The 8,762-nt window shown below is 49.7% G+C and overlaps 1 long non-coding RNA gene across 5 annotated transcripts; it reads right to left on the bottom strand.

Moving 5' to 3' along the window:
* Nucleotides 1-959: 959 nt before the first annotated feature.
* Nucleotides 960-4,215, bottom strand: LOC124701822. Of its 5 annotated transcripts, none has more exons than XR_007002240.1 (5): nucleotides 4,093-4,215; nucleotides 3,682-3,896; nucleotides 2,541-3,073; nucleotides 1,350-1,786; nucleotides 960-1,225 (listed from the first exon to the last, which is right to left on the bottom strand). It is a non-coding gene; the product is annotated as an uncharacterized LOC124701822 (long non-coding RNA). The 5 variants fall into 5 exon arrangements; XR_007002238.1 differs by having other exon boundaries at nucleotides 1,350-1,417; XR_007002241.1 differs by having other exon boundaries at nucleotides 1,350-2,661; nucleotides 2,803-3,073.
* Between the last annotated feature and the right edge of the window lie 4,547 nt (nucleotides 4,216-8,762).

Genomic DNA, 8,762 nt, shown 5'->3' with positions numbered 1-8,762 from the left:
TAGGAAAACTGGAGGTTTTCGTGCCATGGCAGGTCAGCAGCGAGGAGGTTAAATTATTCAAGAGCTCGACAATCAGTTTTACGAGGTTAACACACAGTGGCCGATTTGCATGAAAGATTTTAATCTCTTGAATTCATTTGCTTCTTATGATGCAAAAAGGTAACGAGACTTTCTCAATTCTACCCCAATGACATATCAAGCACTCATTTGATAAGACTTGACCTCGAACTTAAAATCCTTTTTGATGATATGAGAAAATATGATATGTTTAAGTAGATTTGAGGATCTATGGAAGCCCGTGGATATGTTAAAATGTGTCAACCAAGACGTGAAACAGTTGAGTATGATACCTCTAGGGAGTTACTTATTTTAGACACTAGATATGGCAAACTACGACGTTCCGTCGGTACTTGGTGTAGTCACAAGGTCGCACGCAGAACCATTTACCTAACCGGCACTACATCACGGTACAGGAGTTGTGGCACTTCAAAATGCCCCTAATTTGAACCAAAGTGCCACTAATTAGCTATAGGGGCACTTTTTCAAGTGCCACCTTTACTTGCGTCTCTAAAGGTATTTGGGGCACTACCTAGAGGCACTTCTCAAAGTGCCACTAAATCTAATTAGGGGCACTTCTCAAAGTGCCACTAAATCTAATTAGGGGCACTTCTCATAGTGCCACTAAATCCAATTAGGGGCACTTCTCATAGTGCCACTGAATCCAATTAGGGGCACTTCTCAAAGTGCCACTAAATCCAATTTGGGGCACTTCTCAAAATGCCCCAAAACCAAATTTGTGGCACTTCTAAAAATGCCCCAAAACCTAATTTGTAGCACTTAAAAAATGCCTCAAACCAATTTCGTGGAACTACAAGAAATGCCCCTTATTAATCCAAGAGCTTAGTGGTACTTTGAGCAGTCCCAAAAAGAATTATAAACAGATATAAACAATGGCAGCATACAAGAAGCACACAATATGAACATATGTACTGTCATACAAGAATAAGCACACAGTGCCAACACATTAATCCAGTGCACTTTATTCCGTAATTATCACCCAATATCAGTTACACAATGTAAACACAGTGTCAACATAGTATGTAGTGGATGTTCAGCACAGTATCTCAATATGTACTCTGTGAACATCATCACCATGTTTCCAATTCGAACACCATCACAATGTGACATCATCACCTTCAGTTGATCCCAGTCTTCAGCAGTGTACCTTGAGAGAAGTAGTAATTTAATTCAGCAAACGAAGACGAATATTGTACTAAAAACAGCATGTGTTGTTGGCAGGGGAGAAAAACAAACTTGAACAACAGCAAAAGCGCAGTTCATTGTACTACCAGAAAAACGGAGTAGCAGCACAAGCCTTATCACGAGTTCACAACACATCCCTTCTGGCTTATTGCGCCTGAAATAATAAGAACAATCTCAAGAAACCATCAAAGTCGTCAGGCGGGAATAGCGCAGGTACTGAAATCAGAAACCGAGGGCCATGGCAATGGCAACACTGAGACCCAAGGCAACTCCAGATCCAAGCAAGCTGCATCCAGGTGCTATTTGCGGTACCGGCTGTCTCCTCTCAGGGGCAGTCTTGCTAGCCTCAAGAAGGCAACAGCTGGCGGCCCTCACCAGCTATGGTTTCCGTCATAAGTAAATCCCATCAAACCAGAGGAGGTTTGACTTTTTTGGCTGCATTGGACTAAGACTTCAACACCCGGTAAAATTAGCTCTTAACGTCACCACCATGCTAGCTTGGAGCAACTTCACTGCACGTCCTCTATAGGCTCAGGAATATTTAGTGGAAGTAAAAAACTACTAACTGGTACTACAACTGTCCGCATGCATGATGCAAGGATGGATTTAACGTAAGCTGGTAAGGATGGATTTAACGTAAGCTGGTAAGATCTCTGAATGATCATGATGCAAGTACCAGCTAGAGAGCACAACATTAATGGAGCAGTTCCCTTCGATTGCAGAAAAGACAACACACTAGCATGTTTATACTTTTTCTTTCCCAAATTATAAGCTAGAGCGTGATTTCTTTTCTCTTCTTTAATTAGGCCCGCCCAGGTATTTGTTTGTAGCTCTGCCACTGGGTCTAACGAACAATTGAGAAGAGGTGCACCATGGTCCATGCATCGCCCACACATTACGCTCAAAGCAACAGAGTAAGCTAACCAGGTTTCAGTCTATAGTCTACAGATCTATAATAAAATGATGGTTAAACCAGCAGACCTAAAACAGGATAAGCTAATTGTGATTCTACAATATTCTGTCATATGAAACCGAAGTAAAAGATATCAAATGCACGTTCAGCTGGTGATTGCTATTCACTCTGCATTGGTAGATGGTTGTCCTAAATTACCATACAGTTCAGTGAGTGTAAAAAAGCTGCAAACCACAGGAATTTAAGGAAGCAAACAAGTGATGGCACACCAACCTAAAAAACATGAATGAAATATCCGTCTTCTCAGAAGCGCAAAAACAGCAGCTAAAAAGACATTGCAGGGAAAGCTCTCAGAATTTCAAACCTGTCTAGCTAGAAGAATATGCTCCTGTACAGCATCAATGATCAACATCGCCTTCAGTATTCAGCATGGTACATTGAAAGAAGTAGTAATTTGAGTCAGCAAAACGGAGATGGAAATTTTACTACAAAAAAAAAGCATGTTTTAGCCAAGTAAACACTATATGAAGTGAATGGAACACTTGTCATTACTTGTCATTTGAGTCAGCCAAGTAAGCTGATCTATGCAACACAGAAACAATATAAATATCATGGTGCCAGTTTACCATGGATTTCCATTGTATGTCCACAGATAATGTCTTGTGTTCCAATCCATTCAATAGATGGTGAACAAATGAACTCTCTATGAAAACAAAGTGTATTACAGGCATAGCTTATGTTATTAATTACCAGGTCAGTCAAAGATGTTACTTAGAAGGGTGAACCAAAATTATATGTGCCAGAGAAACACCTTCCAAAAATCATTTCTGTAAGCGCCGCTGTGCCAGATGACAGAGCTCTGTGGTGAGAGCATTTATCAGCAAACTGACTATCTACCTGCACAAAGGATGTGCTCAGTACTTTCTCAAGTTCATGAGTAAATATCACCATTTCCACAATCACCCTTGGTAAATTATCACTAAGGAAATGGGAAGCATCTATTCCACCATGCCCATCAAAGACTTAACTACAAGAATATAATATCTTGCGATTCATACAAAGAGAGAGAGAGAGAGAGAGAGAGAGAGAGAGAGAGAGAGAGAGAGAGAGAGAGCAAAGAAAAATTATAGTCACACGTCACTACACTTATTTACCAATTGAATAAAAAGGGAACTCTATAAGTACTACAATACAATAATTACACTCTAAGCCTCACAACACTCGCTGTACATGAACTATGAAGAAAAAATTACTGGATGATGGCATGGCGCAGAATGTAGATCAGGGCTAGTAGTCAAGGATCAGTCATACTCTATACAAGTTTACTGGTACATAATATAGCTCAGATTTTCTACTTCTAGGTGTAACAAAACATGGATGAAATCTGGCATAATTATGTTCTTGCTATATGGGACACCGTAGTCTCTCAATAATTGCAGGTTATACAGTAGTAAATTTGTATAGAGTTAATAAGGAAAAACTATAAAAAAAGAGCAAGCACCTACCCCTTGAAAGGAAGCAGCCTCCTTATCCTCGGTTGGATAGCCGATGCTTTTAGCTAGACCAGCAACACACACATGTGTATGTGTGTATCTTCCATGGACTGACGAACTTCCCATATCTGGCCAACCCCCTGACCGCACAAATTTGCCCAATGAAATGTCGACTGCAGAGATTTGAACTATTTCTTCCACGCATCAACCAAGCACAAGCGAGTTCACTGTAAGCGAATAACAGTAATCAACACCAATTAATTCGTTGCATACTTTCATCTGTGAGACTGTGACCAAGCACATGACTGACGGAATCATAAACTACTAATTACCCAGTAATCCAACAAAAACACTGACCCCACCAATCAATCAAACATCATGATCATCCTTCACCACACAATGAAAAAAACGAGGGATGTATACCTGATCGCGCGCGGGGGAGGGATGACGAGGGCTTAGGAGATTCTCGTCGAGGGAGGCCTGGGAGATCTGCGACTGCGAATGCAAGAGCGACAAGCTGCCACCGCCCTGGGAGAACGCCGCGCCTCCGCCACAACCTCCCTGAGAGAACGCCGAGCCTCCGCCAGCTCCGCCCTGAGAGAACGTCGCGCCACCGCCACCACCGCCCTGAGAGAACGAGCCGCCTCCGCCACAACCTCCCTGAGAGAACGCCGCGCCTCCACCCCCACCGACCTGAGAGAACGCCGCTCCTCCGCCACCGCTGCCTTGCGAGAGCAGCGCGCCCCCGCCGCCTCTGCCCTAAGAGAAGGACGCGCCTCCACCCTGCGAGAAGGACGCTCCCCCGGTTCCTCCTAGATCACGAAACAAACACACAACGATCACAAACGGAACAAATCGCGCGCTAGTAGCGAACGGATTCAGCGGGCAGCGGGAGGGGAGGGGAATTGGGGGCGGGTTGGTCGGTGAGGGGTGCTCTACCGGGGAGGGAAGACGGAGATGGAGGCGAGGTCGCACGCCTTGTTGATCTTCAGCTTCATCGCCTCGTCCGGGGGGGGGGGGGGGGTGTCGTCGAGGAGGACGCGCGGCGGCGTGGAGAGGTGGAGGAGGAGGAAGGCGAGGAGCAGCGAGAGGGAGCAGACGGACCAGAAGGCGAGCTTGGAGAGGAGCGAGGGGTGGTGGTGGTGGCGTGGGGGGAGGCGGTGGTGGTAGAAGTGGTGGAACTGCGGCTTGACGGGCGCGGAGGCGCCGCCCGCCGCCGCCGCCGAGCCGGGCGCGCCGGTCAGCTGCAACGCCATGTCGATCTGACTGCGGCGGCAATGCGGGCGCTGTCTGGGGATTGATTTTGGGGCTGTTTGGTTTTTGCCTATGTTTGCCCAGCCAACACACGGGCAAGCCAAAATATTGGCGCACCTTTCTTTCGCCCATGCCTAGCTAAATCCTGGACGTGAAATTGTACTGGAAAGCTGAAGTTGGCATGGGCACGCCAAATAATAGGATGCAGACCAAACAATACCTAACAACTTGGTCCACGCCAATTATTTGGGTAGGCAGCCTAGGGCTCCCATCCATATGTTTCAGGTTTGGGACGTTTAACCTCCTCAGGTTTAAAGTGGAGCACATATAACCCCCTCAAATATGATTTACCGGATAAATTACCCCCTGGATAACCAGATAGTTGTTTTAAGCTGATTTGGAGCGTGGTTTTGGGCTTTTGGCCACCTACATTATTAGTTTAAGGTCATTCCCAACTACGCATGCATTTCGGACGTCGAAAATGTCCGCGCGCGTCCGTTTGGGTCGGCTCAAATGGTCAAAATTGACCGCGCGTACGTTTGCGTCGGGAGGGTGGTTCCAGCGGCGCGATGCATTTATTTTCGATTTTCCATTTTTTTAACATGAAAACATAATTTACATAGTAAAAGAAAGGAAAATAATAACCCTAAAACGCCTGCGCCTACTAGTTCTCGTCGTCGCCATCGATCACGACGAGCACCGGTACCACCCACAGCCAACTGGGAAGCGCGAAACATACGCTGTTAACGCCGGCGGTGATGGAGGTGAAGCAGCCCAGGCCGATGGTGGTGCGTGAGGTGGAGAAGCCTAGGCCGGTGGTGGAGGTGGAGCAGCCCACTCCAACGGATGAGGTTGAGCAGCCCACGCTGGTGGTGGAGGTGGAGGCCCCCCGAGTTGTACGGCGGAGATGGAGGTGGCGGTTGCACCGGTTGCGTGGCCGAGTCCTGGAGCGCCAGTCGTAGGGCCTCTTCCTCCGTGAGGCCCGGCGGTATGATGTCGGTGGCGTAGCGGGGCAGCGGCGGCTGCACCGATCGGTCCACCTCCGAGACGAGGACGCCGAGCCTCGCGATCTCGTCGTCCGTCATGTTGTCCGGGTACTCGAACTTCCGACCCTCCACCATGGCCAACTGTCATTCCTGGAATACGCACGCGACGTAGTTGTTGCTGTCGTCCTTGGCCTCCTCGTTGTGGTAGGCCAGCGCCTCGTTGTAGTCCTCGTCGTCGTCATCCCCGTGGTCGTCGTCGTCGTCCTGTGTAGGCGGGATCCTTATCGGTCTCGCGAAAGGTGCGTCAGGTGTCGGAGTCGATGGCGTAGGCGGGATCAGCGCGGAGGTCCGGCGTTAGGTACCGCCGCTTGCGCCGGATCTCGGCGCTCCTATATGGCTCGCGCGCAGGCATGGGCAGGACGGGCACCCGGAGGTAGCTAAGCCGCCAGCCGATAGGCATGTCCCCCTAGTCGTCGCACGTCATCCAGTTCGCGTGAATCAGCTGCGCCACGCTGACGGGCAGCGGCACCCTGTGAGGCCACTCCGCCTTCTTGGTGCCGCTACCGGACGCCTCGAAGTCGTTATTCTTCCCCATGGTGCTGCGGAGGCGGTGGTGGGAGTGGAGGTGTGGGCGATGGCAGGAACGATGCCGGTCGAGTTTTAAGGCTGGCCGCGCGCGAGAAATGATGCCATTGAAGGCAGCGCATAAGCCCAGCCGCCGCCCGCCAGCCAGTGCACGCGCAGAAGAGGCAGTCGCGACATTGATGACGAAGGCTGTGGCACAGACGCGGAAGCGCTGACCACGGAAGCGATGGCCGCGGAAGCGATGCCCACGATACAGGCTCGCTGCCAGGCAGGCCCGGTGGAAATGCGAGCGGTCATTTGGGGCGTCCGCGCAGCATCCGCCGTGACGCATCCCAGGCACAAACATGTGCTGGGTTTGCGTCGGCGGATGGCCCGGTCACTATGCGTCGCCCCGCTGGAGCGTGTTCCAGACGCATTTTCAGCTCGGGCGGACGCAAACGGTCGCTCATCGCCCGTTTGCATCGCCTCATTGGAGATGCCCTAAGAGATGGGGCAGGAAAGTCCACGCCCTTCCACGTCTCTCTCGCCCGTATTATGCCCAACCGCTCTCTACGACTGCGCGTTCGAGGAGGACGACGACGGCGTGCGCGGCGGGCTGGCAGCGGTGTGGCGGCAGCCGGCAGGTGTGAGCCAATGTGGCACTGTTTATATGGGCTAATTGATCTTGAGCTAAAGGTGATAGTTGTTCAGGTGAGTAATGATAAATTGTGGCACTTAAAAGTGCCCCAAAATGTATACATCTATTGGGGCAATAGAAAAAATGCCCTAGTAGGTATACACATATTAGGGCATTTGAGAAGTGCCCCAGTAGGTATACAATTAGGGGCACTTTGAAAAAGTGCCACTAATTGACTACTATTAGCCGCACTTTGATAAGTACCACTAGTAGAAGTGCCCCTAATTCTATGACGTGGTGTAGTGCGGGTACGTACCGACGATGCCGTGCAAAGCAACTGATTGTCCGGTCTCGCGTGAGCCAGCATCACATATGGCAACCAACAGAGACTAGGTAGATAGCGCAATGGAGCATTCCCAATCATTCGTTCATCGACCATGGAATCCATAGACCGTACCGATAGCACAAGCGTCATCGCTAAAAGACTAGGTAGACTAGATTCTCATGGTAGTAGCTAGACCGGCACAGCTAGCGCCAGGCCTACTCTCGGATAGAGAAGATCGACCTCGGCGTCGGGCGTCCTGAAGCAAGGAAAAAGGGCAGAGTCCGGTGCACGGCGCCTCAGCCCCGAGTAGCGCGTGTGGTGTCGTGTGTGTCCCGGCGGGAGTCTCGTGAGACGCAGCAGCACTGCCTTGCCGGCATGCAGAGCCGAGCCGGGCTGCGGTTAAACTCGGGCGCGGGACCCAGAGAACAAGATTTAAAAAATCGTGGCCGCTGACTTGAGTCGGCTCTCGGTGTCTGGGGAGGCCGTACGTAGTTAATGTGGCAGTTTTGGTAGCAAGCAGCTCGGTCAGGGACATGGCCTTTTTTTTTTTTTTTTTTTTTTGAGACCTCTCGATCTGTGTTACAGTTGTAGTATCTGAACTTATGCACTAACTCGACACCACACTCACACCACACTCACGCACACCCCTAGTGCACAAGTTAGAGCCTAGAACTATACACACAGCACGCAAGGGTACCCAGTGTCCCAAAGGAGCTAGTAATTGCGACGTACATGCGTGTGAGAGGATTATTTAAAGAGATCAACGTCCTCCCTGTGAGACACCCGCGAAAATCGTCCCCAGTGGGGATCGATCCCGGGCGGGCTGGGTAGCCACTGCTACCACTAGCCAACGAGCTATCAGCTCGTTCTCATCAGGGACATGGCCTCGTTCCGCAGCCGTGTCAAGCTGCCTCGGGCTCGGCCAGTGACACGCGGGACCCCATCCGTTCTACGTCACGGTTAAATCCAACCCGTGCGTATACAGCGCTGCCGGCTCTCGGCTCGGCGCAGGTCCTCCGACCTCTGTCGTCTCGGTCCTCGCTGCGACCCTGGGTGTGCTGACTGAATAACTGACTAGATTCATACGAAGTATGTGTTGGTAGTCAAAAAGAGTTGTTTGCCGTGGTTAACCCCAAACCGGCTGGCATGCTTTATATATTATGATCAACTTGTACAACAAGATTACATCGGTATAAATACCGTACACGTATACAAACGTATATACAACTCTAACACTCCCCCTCAATCTAAACCGTCGTGAACAAGGTTAAGATTGGAACTAAAACGACGAAGCGCGAGCTGAGTAGCAGGCTTTGTAAACACATCA

Source organism: Lolium rigidum, chromosome 3 (genome assembly GCF_022539505.1).
Source record: "Lolium rigidum isolate FL_2022 chromosome 3, APGP_CSIRO_Lrig_0.1, whole genome shotgun sequence".
NCBI lineage: Eukaryota > Viridiplantae > Streptophyta > Magnoliopsida > Poales > Poaceae > Lolium > Lolium rigidum.
This window is presented reverse-complemented; position numbering and strand designations above follow the sequence as displayed.